Source organism: Opisthorchis viverrini (assembly GCF_000715545.1).
Source record: "Opisthorchis viverrini unplaced genomic scaffold opera_v5_1, whole genome shotgun sequence".
Taxonomy (NCBI): Eukaryota; Metazoa; Platyhelminthes; class Trematoda; order Opisthorchiida; family Opisthorchiidae; genus Opisthorchis; species Opisthorchis viverrini.
This window is the reverse complement of record NW_008751657.1, coordinates 6856986-6865466: the sequence shown is the minus strand read 5'-3', so window position 1 is coordinate 6865466 and position 8481 is coordinate 6856986. Positions and strand designations below refer to the sequence as shown.

The following is an 8481-nucleotide window of genomic DNA, read 5'->3' as shown; positions in this document are numbered from 1 at the left end:
GCATTACCACGGGATCAGGTCCCAGAAGAGCTATGTCGTCTGCGTATTCGATATCTGTGAGCGGAGGCCCAGGGAGCACTTCGACCCCACAGACATTAGAGGCTGGTAGTGCGTCTTCCCCGTACTACTAGTAATCGTGCTACCAGGTGATCTGGAAGTAAAGTACTATCCTCTGTGACGGGAGTGTGATGGTAGTAAGGTGTTTGCCCAAGGTAACCAGCATGGCCATGTTTATGGAAGCAGCAATCCTGGCTTCCCTCGAAGATGGACGGGTTAGAAAAGGTTGGTCCAAAAAAAACACACTTCGATCGCCCAACTGTTGACCGTGGCCGCCGACGCATTAACCAATACAGTCCAAATACTTTAAAACCTAAAGAGTCCGGTGCTGCTCAAAAGTCACTTGCTGCGCACAGCTGCATCAGGAATGGGACAGCGATGCCTTATTCCCTGCACCCTCGGGTTAGACCAACCCTCTGCAGCCGAGCAGGTCAGACTATTGAGTCCTCGGTCCTTGCAGGGTCCCCAAAGAAACCCACACTGTCCTCTGCCTCGTGGATCAGACTTTTGAGTCAGAGGCTCAATGTGGGGTAGCTCAACCAAACCCCCTTCCTCGGCCTGGGTAACCGGGAAGTATCGTTTGCCCGCGCAGTCCGGTGTCCACCTATGTTCCTCCCCAGCCCCCTCCCACCACACAAGCAAACTTTGCCGGTTTATGTGGTTGTCAGTTATCTGACTAGTTTGCCTTAACAATAAACAAGATAATACCTTACCAAATCCACAAGATCCTTCGTACATAGAAGCTTGCAACGTCCGTACTCTATATCAAATTGGAAAACAAACACTTGCCGAAACCTTATACTCCCTTAAAATTGATGTATGCTGTCTTCGGAACGTGTACAAGACCCGAGCGTGGTTATACACCTCAAAACGCCAAAGATGAACTCAAATGTTTCATATTTCTCCCTAAGCATGTCCGGTTACACAGAAACGACGAATCATGGAATGTTTGACGTGAAAGTTGTACTCGGTCCCAGAGTTGAACGCGCTTTGCTGGACTGAAGCCCGGTGAACAGTCGTCTTTGCGCCATCCGGTTCTCCAGTTCAATCAAGCTCAATGCCTCGGCATAAAAAGCGGTGCCTGTTTGTAGTGTCGGCTTATGCTTCAACGAACTGCGGTTCTGATGCTGAGAAGGATACTTGTTATCGAGATATATCCGAGCTCATTCGTCAAGCAAAGAGCACTGACATTGTGACCCTTGCGGGTAATATGAGTGCCTAAGTTGGTCGTATGGGCGGTTGATTTGGAGTTGATGCTGGTTACACAGATAACGGAGTGCGAATCCCCCAGTTTTATGCTGACCATGAACTGTCTCTGGCAAGTACGAACTCTCAGCATAAACGCCGGCATCTCGTAAACTGCCAGCTGAAAATCAACCATGGACCCAGTTGGACCACATGGCCATCAGCTACCGGTGGAGAGCCACAATTCAAGACTCGTTCCTTCTGTGGCATACAGCTTCATTCTGATCACGCCATGGTGCGTGCACGCCTGATAGTTATTCTCCCTTCAGGTCCCCGCAAGTCAGCAAGACGCATGCTGATGCACCATCTTCGAAGAACTACAATAGCTCAACAGTATCGATGTGAGCTAGCTCAACAACTCTACAATAAACCAACACTACTAGTAACGAGCACCTGGATAAAGCGCTGCAAAATGTGAAAGGTGGTGTGTTAGTGGCGTTCAGTGCTGTGTGCCCGGCTTCTCCAAATCGACCACAAGACCATTGGATTCGTCCAGATCGCTATCCATGGTTTATGCAAGAAAATCCATACCAGCAGGCAACAAGTACGACGGCGCACGGAAATCCATCAAACACTAAGTGGTGAAGAGTCTAAGGGCCGAGAGCTCTTGTGGACAACGAAAGCTCGGGAGATGGAGAAGGCTTTCGTTACTGGGAACAGCCGTGCCGTATATTAAATGGCTTTAGGAAAGCAACGATCAGTGGAATGGTAAGTGAAAAAGGCGGCTCATTATTTCACTCACAAAAACATCGACTTGAAAGACGGACCAAACACTTCGAAGAACAGTTCAGCTGGCCTCCTGCAAAACAGCCTGTGGAGATACTGCATACGGACGAGTGGAATGTAAACGATGGTTGCCCCCCCCCCGGAAGAGGAAATGAAGTACGAAATATTCGTGCTAAAACCGGACGGTCTGTATCCAGCCCTCCTCAAAGAAGGCGGAGAATCTCTGGTGGTCCATCTGACAAAGCTTATTGATGCTATATGGAATGAAGAGAAGGTGCCTGCAGAACGGGCGTGTCGACAGTTATCCTTATCTTCAAAAAGCGTACGCGGACGCTGTTTGAAAACCAACGTGGCATCAGCCTGTTAGTTGTAGCATCGAAGGTGCTCTCTGGCCTTATCTTTCGAAGGTTGAACGAACACGAAGTGAGACAGATCCGTGAAAACCAAGCTGGGTTGCGTCCTGCAATAGGATGCATCGATAACATCTTTACTCCCCGACATATTGTGGAACAGTGACACTGCCTCCAGCAACCAACAATGGTTGTGTTTCTTGATCTGAAAGCTGCCTTTGACTTTGTGGTCCGTCAGGCACTATGGCAGTTTCTACGGAGCAAAGGTGTCCCCCATAAATTCTTCACCCACCTCAGGGCGCCTTACGCCAAGTCCTGAGGCCTTGTGAAGGTCTATTGGAAACTTTCGCCTGATTTCACCTCATCAAGTGTTGCCAGACAGGGCTGTCCTTTTTCACCTTTCCTCTTCAACTTCGTCATTGATACGACCATGAAAGACTCACTGTCACCCTCTAATGCCTGTGGGGTCGAAGTGCTCCCTGGGCGTCCGATCACAGATATCGAGTACGCAGACGGCATAGCTTTCCTTGGACCTGACCCCGTGATAATTCAAACAGTATTAAATAATAATAATAGTAATAAATATTTAATAATCTAAATAATTCACGGTTCGGCATGCGATTCACACCTGCAAAGTGTAAAGTTCTACTGCAGGACTGGGTGAGCTCGAACCCTAGCCTCATGCCTGCTAATGAACCGATTGAGGTAGTAGACAAATTTATTTACCTGGGCATCTGTATCAGTCCCGGTGGTCCCTTGAAAGATGAAATTTCCATCCGGATTGGGAAGGCCAGAGAACCTGTGGTGTTTGCGTGACATCAGCTTCTCTGTCAAGGGTCGCGTTACAATGCTGAGGTGCGCTCCATATTACTGTATGGATCAGAAACCTGGCCACTGCGCGCCGAGGACGTCAAAAAACTTTCAGCGGTTGAACATCGATGTCTTCGGAGCATTGCCCGAATCTGGTGGGAACACGGGATCAGCAATGCTGAAGTACGTCGAATGGTATTCGGAAGAAATAGCTCACCCGCGATAGATGAACTAATCACACTGCACAGGTTGCGCTGGCTTGGCCACGTGTTGCCAGTCGACCGACTTCCTCGAAGGGCTCTGTTAGCACAACCACGTGAAGGGTGGAAGAGAGCCAGAGGCGGTCAAACAATCACTTGGCAGCGAAGTATGAAAGCCATTACCAGCAAGCTCAGCTGCGCTGGTCATTGCCGTCTTTCTGGATGGGGACGCCGAGACGGGTCACATCAATGGTTAGAGACTTTGTCAGACGTGGCCCAGTCGTGCCCTCAATGGCGCTCGTGCATCCAAGCTGTTGCCTTCAATGCATAGCTCCTTTTCCAAACCCCCTCCCACTTGAGAGTGCTGGATTTATGCACCAATTTATCAGCTCCCGCCTGCAATGCGCAGCTACCTACCCCCCCCTCAAACCATCGGTGAACGAAACTGCGGCAGCTGCAACAACTGTACGACGAGTACGCGGTTATTACAGCTGACAATGATGATGATGATGACGGGGTCACGCTGCTTTGTCTGACTGTTCTCCTTTGGCCTTCCTGGCATGGCTGCACCTTGTGGAACGACGTTCCAGCCAATGTAGCCCGCGGGATCATTGCAGCACTCAAGCCCGATCACCACGTCAAGGTAGCAGCTTTAGGCCGGGGCAGGATTTTCCACAATGTCCCGATAGAATCTCTATCAGGGACGAGAAGGGTCGAGCCACAGATGCGCGATCCCGTCCAGCCAATGTGAGCAGCTGGCTCTCGGACACTTCACCCTTGAGGGCGCTGCTTAATCCCAGTTCTTACGACTAGGGAGGCGACTCAGGCGGCTACTGTCACTCGTCGGCCCATCCACGTGGCAGTAAGCATGCTGATCTGGGTTCGGGTGCCTTCCACCTTGGAGGATGCCACGGCTGTCCGGTATTCTATGCAACTTAGTTGCATGGTGGGGGCACAGTCTTTTGTTTGAAACTGATTCGCTTGGTGTAGCCGTGCCTGTGATCAAACTTGCACCGCGTGTTTGACACAGTATTCGACCCTGTATGCCCTAAAATCGGCATCTAAAACCTGCATGACTGCTGTGGTGTCCCTTTTTCCGATCCTTCCCTTCTTGACTCTTCGGAAATGGATGGGACTATTCGCCTAAAAGTGGGAATGTTGACTGAACGATGGGGACCTGAATACAACGTTGAAAGCTGCCGGCTGGATTCGCCAGAGTGGACCGAAATGAGGTTTACCGGTGCCGGGCGCCTCGAGCTGAATAGTCGCTGCGTCACATATGCACCGACTGGTCAGGTTGGCCGTAACACTAACAACCACAAAATCATCAGGATGTAGTTTCCCCTAAAACGTATTCCAGCTGTTTGCAGTTGTTTCGTTACAAACGTCATTGAGCGGTTCATCCAAGAGCTGAAGCTCGTCAGTCCAATGCAGGCCTCAGAGATCGAGGGCTGTATAGTTTATGAGTTATCAGCAGCAGTTGAAGTACATCACACTGAACTTTATGGAGCAGTTCAGCTTACCGGTCAGTTTAAAGTTTCGACCGGACACATTACGAACGGTCTATTTGTCTTCCACCAGTAGCCTTCCAGTTATGTTTAAGGTTTGTTTTGAAATTGGGGTAAGGTCAAAACCTGTATTTAGTTGGAGGATAACCGGTGTGCCGCTGATACTCACCGTGACGATTTTAATCAGACGGGTGATTACTTCCTGAATGTTGCGGTAAAAACCGTTGAGTGTGTTCTTCCCTGAAGCGAGCGTTTGCACAAGCTCCTGGAGTTGTTTCTGCAGCATAAATCATGGCCTTTTCGAGTACATCTGCTGAAAATATGGTTTTCGTATCAAAAAAGCAGGTTGTCGGCGGTTTCCTTGGGGCCCGCTTGGAACCGGATCGCCTTTTGGAACTCACTTTGGATACCATATCAGACTGAGAGGACGGAGAATGTCCATTCATTGCAGCATCGGCCTTGAGATTGATAAACTTCTGGGATTCGGTAGTAAGTTTCTGAATTATTTACATTGGGTCCTGTCTGATTCGATTCAGTAGCCGGGGAAAACACCTGCATTTTTTTGGCGATTGAAGGCCAGTCACGAAGATGGGACACTTGAATTGATCTTCAGTCATAGTGTTAGGCTTAAGAGTTCACGTGCATGCCGAAACCTTCGGAATTCCTTACTATGCTCTCCAAATGCTGATAACAAATACTGAGGAGGAGGCTTTTCTCGCCGAGTATCCGGGCCAGGAGCTTGATGGTATCCGCAAGGCCAAGGAGTTTGGGGGACGAAATTTATGAACCGGCCATGCTAACCTGCCTCCATTTTCCACAGCAACAGTCAATGTTCCCTTATATTATCGAACTAAGCAGTCAGTTTGCAACGTTTCCTCATATCCGCTGAATCAACGTACAAACATTCGTCCAGATTCTGAGCCGAAATTGAGCACATCAATCGAGTTAGGAGCAGCATCTTTGGAAGAAAACATACTACTACGCATACTTTTCATATCGGCTTTGTTGCTGTAGTAGGAGCATTTTGGGCTACTCTACTGAAGGCAACAACGTGGATTCTGGTTGCCCCCAGTTGTTATGCTATGCTGACGGTGGAGCAGCTCGCATGTCACGGATTGATACACAGGATCGAGGCTTTTGCCAAGTTTCCCGGGTCGGTTTTGTTCTTGTCGTTCAGCGGCTATCGTTCACCTGAAAGGCACAATTGAAAAAAAGGTTGTAGCACTGCTCTTTATGTTCTCAGCGCGGGGCAGTATGCTTGCAAGCGCGAGGATTCGCATAAATAAATGTCTAGTAGTGCTTTGAACTGGGTTCTAGGAGCGTGGACAACCGTCGGAGGAAGGTCATTTCACGCATTTACTACCCGAAATGAGAAAGAAATCTGCCTGATGAATGTGTGCGTTCTGGGCTTGCAAACCTCCTTACTATGTCTCCGCCGTGTGTTTGCTGGGTCAACGGTGAAAAACCTGTTGGCCAAGCTTTGTTCAAACAGGGCATAAGGAAGAATTAGGTTCCTCGAAGGCGACGATACCCTAGGGGAAAGAGATCACGCATCGCGAGACGGGTTCCGTAGTCCACGGATTTGAGGCCGATCATTCAGATCCGCCAAATGTCGTGCGTCAAAAGACACAGTAGCTCGAGACAGCGGCTGATGCTATTACCTGGTAAACAACCTCTTGTTCGTTCGTCCCATACGAATTAGACATGCACAATAAATATCTCATTTGCGACCGTATAGTTACACGTAGTCGCTGGATGACGCATTTTGTATCACTGATTTGTGTCAAAAACACTCGCGTCACATGCATGTAGAGTCCGTGTAAGTCAACGGGGATTGTATTTAAAAAAGCGTTACACTTTAGGCCAAGACGGAATGGAACAGAAACAAACAGTTTGAAACGCTGTTGCAGCGCACGTAAACCAATTTGAGGTTATATTTGTTGCTAAGATCCTATGAAGCCTTTCATGAGCACCTCAGAGGTCCCGAAAATGAAAAATCGAAAAGTTGTGGTAATAGTGACATTCCGAGACAGGCTAAGATCCTATGAAGCCTTTCATGAGCACCTCAGAGGTCCCGAAAATGAAAAATCGAAAAGTTGTGGTAATAGTGACATTCCGAGACAGCTGCTTGGTCGGTCAAAAGAAGACCATCATAACCGTATTTATGGGTTCATTAAAGCGACTCACAAGGTCCCGCTGGGGTTTTCGCAGCGGGGCGAGGTGCGTCGAGCTACAGGTCTAAATCCTGATTGGATGGCATTCTAACCAATCAAGACATCCCTTTGTTCAGTCCGGGGTCCGCAAGTGAAACATCCAACAAATCGATATGATAATCGGTGTTACCCGCCTCTACCCCCGGGCATTCCAACATGCCAATTTATGTGACCATGGCCATAATCCCGAGCTCATGCATTCTCGGCCCGAAAAGAGGCTTCGTGGAGTTGTTGAATAGAGGCGCCCAATTTTCAGCACAAAACTAACATGCAAAAGACGCCAACAGCTCGAGGCACAATGCATTTTTCTGCAAAACCCCTGCGGGTGAAATAAAAACTTTAACGTCAAAATGTTTCACTTCTTTGCGTATATGCTCAGTCTGAAAACCCTCTCATTTGCCGTCATTTTTTTGCGATTTGTTTTAATCGATATCATTTGAAAATTATTGGCGCACATTCGGCTTTGAACTTCGTCTGCTATGGCCTCGGAAGTAGCTTTCGTTGAGAAATTTGTGGATGTATCGTTTCCATCCTTCACTGCATTTGAGAAGACCTTAAATGAACACATGAAGGATAACTCTGTAGTATTTGTGCGTTCATCCAGTATTCGTAACCCCAAGCTATTTTGCGTTACGAATGGGTGTACTACAAATGCAGCAGGCGCCCTTCAAGACCAACGGAAAGCCGTGGAATCCAAAGAAGCTAGTAAGCCGAGCGTATTTTCTAATAAAAATAGTACGCGAAGCACCAGCTGTCTAGTGCGGTTTTGTCTACGGAGGCAAAGGAACCAACTGGCAGTGACCTCTTATTTTCTGGAACACAACCACAAACTGTCAACGTTTCCGTACGATCGGCTCCTAGTCAGTGGACACCTAACCGAAGAGGAGTTGGGCACATGCAAAGCCATGCTGAGATATGGAACGCCGTCATCTGAGGCGCGGCAGTTTGTGGCGGATGAGTTCGGAAAAATCCTCACCACTAAGGATATACACAACTACCGCCGGAAGTGTCGACCGGCTGTGTTGAGTAGGTGCCGCACGGTTGAGTTTTAATGCAACAGATGATATGCCTTCGGTCCTGGCAAAACTTCGGTGGGCCGGACGGGTCCTTGTGTGTCAGGCAGAGGGAGGTCACTATAGCCACGTGGTTCTCCCGACGGCATCAGATAGCGTTATTCCGACGCTTTCCAGATGTAGTAAATGTAGACGGAACGCAGTCAACAAACCGCCTCCGGTAAGTTTTTTAAAGCATCTAATATTCGGCATTTAGATATAAACTATACACATTCTTGATGACGGACGGCATGGGAACCAGGCGTCCGGTTATGTATGCGTTTGTAGAGAGCGAGCAGTTTGCTCCCATGCGTAAACTG

At 48.5% G+C, this 8481-nt stretch overlaps 1 protein-coding gene across 1 annotated transcript in view; it reads right to left on the bottom strand.

The window, feature by feature from the left end:
• T265_00111 (hypothetical protein) overlaps positions 1 to 5297 on the bottom strand; it is a gene marked incomplete at both ends in the record, with an annotated part of 26658 nt that extends 21361 nt beyond the window's left edge. The window contains one exon of the mRNA XM_009163768.1: positions 5066 to 5297. The remainder of the gene's footprint in view (positions 1 to 5065) is intronic.
• Positions 5298 to 8481: the final 3184 nt, after the last annotated feature.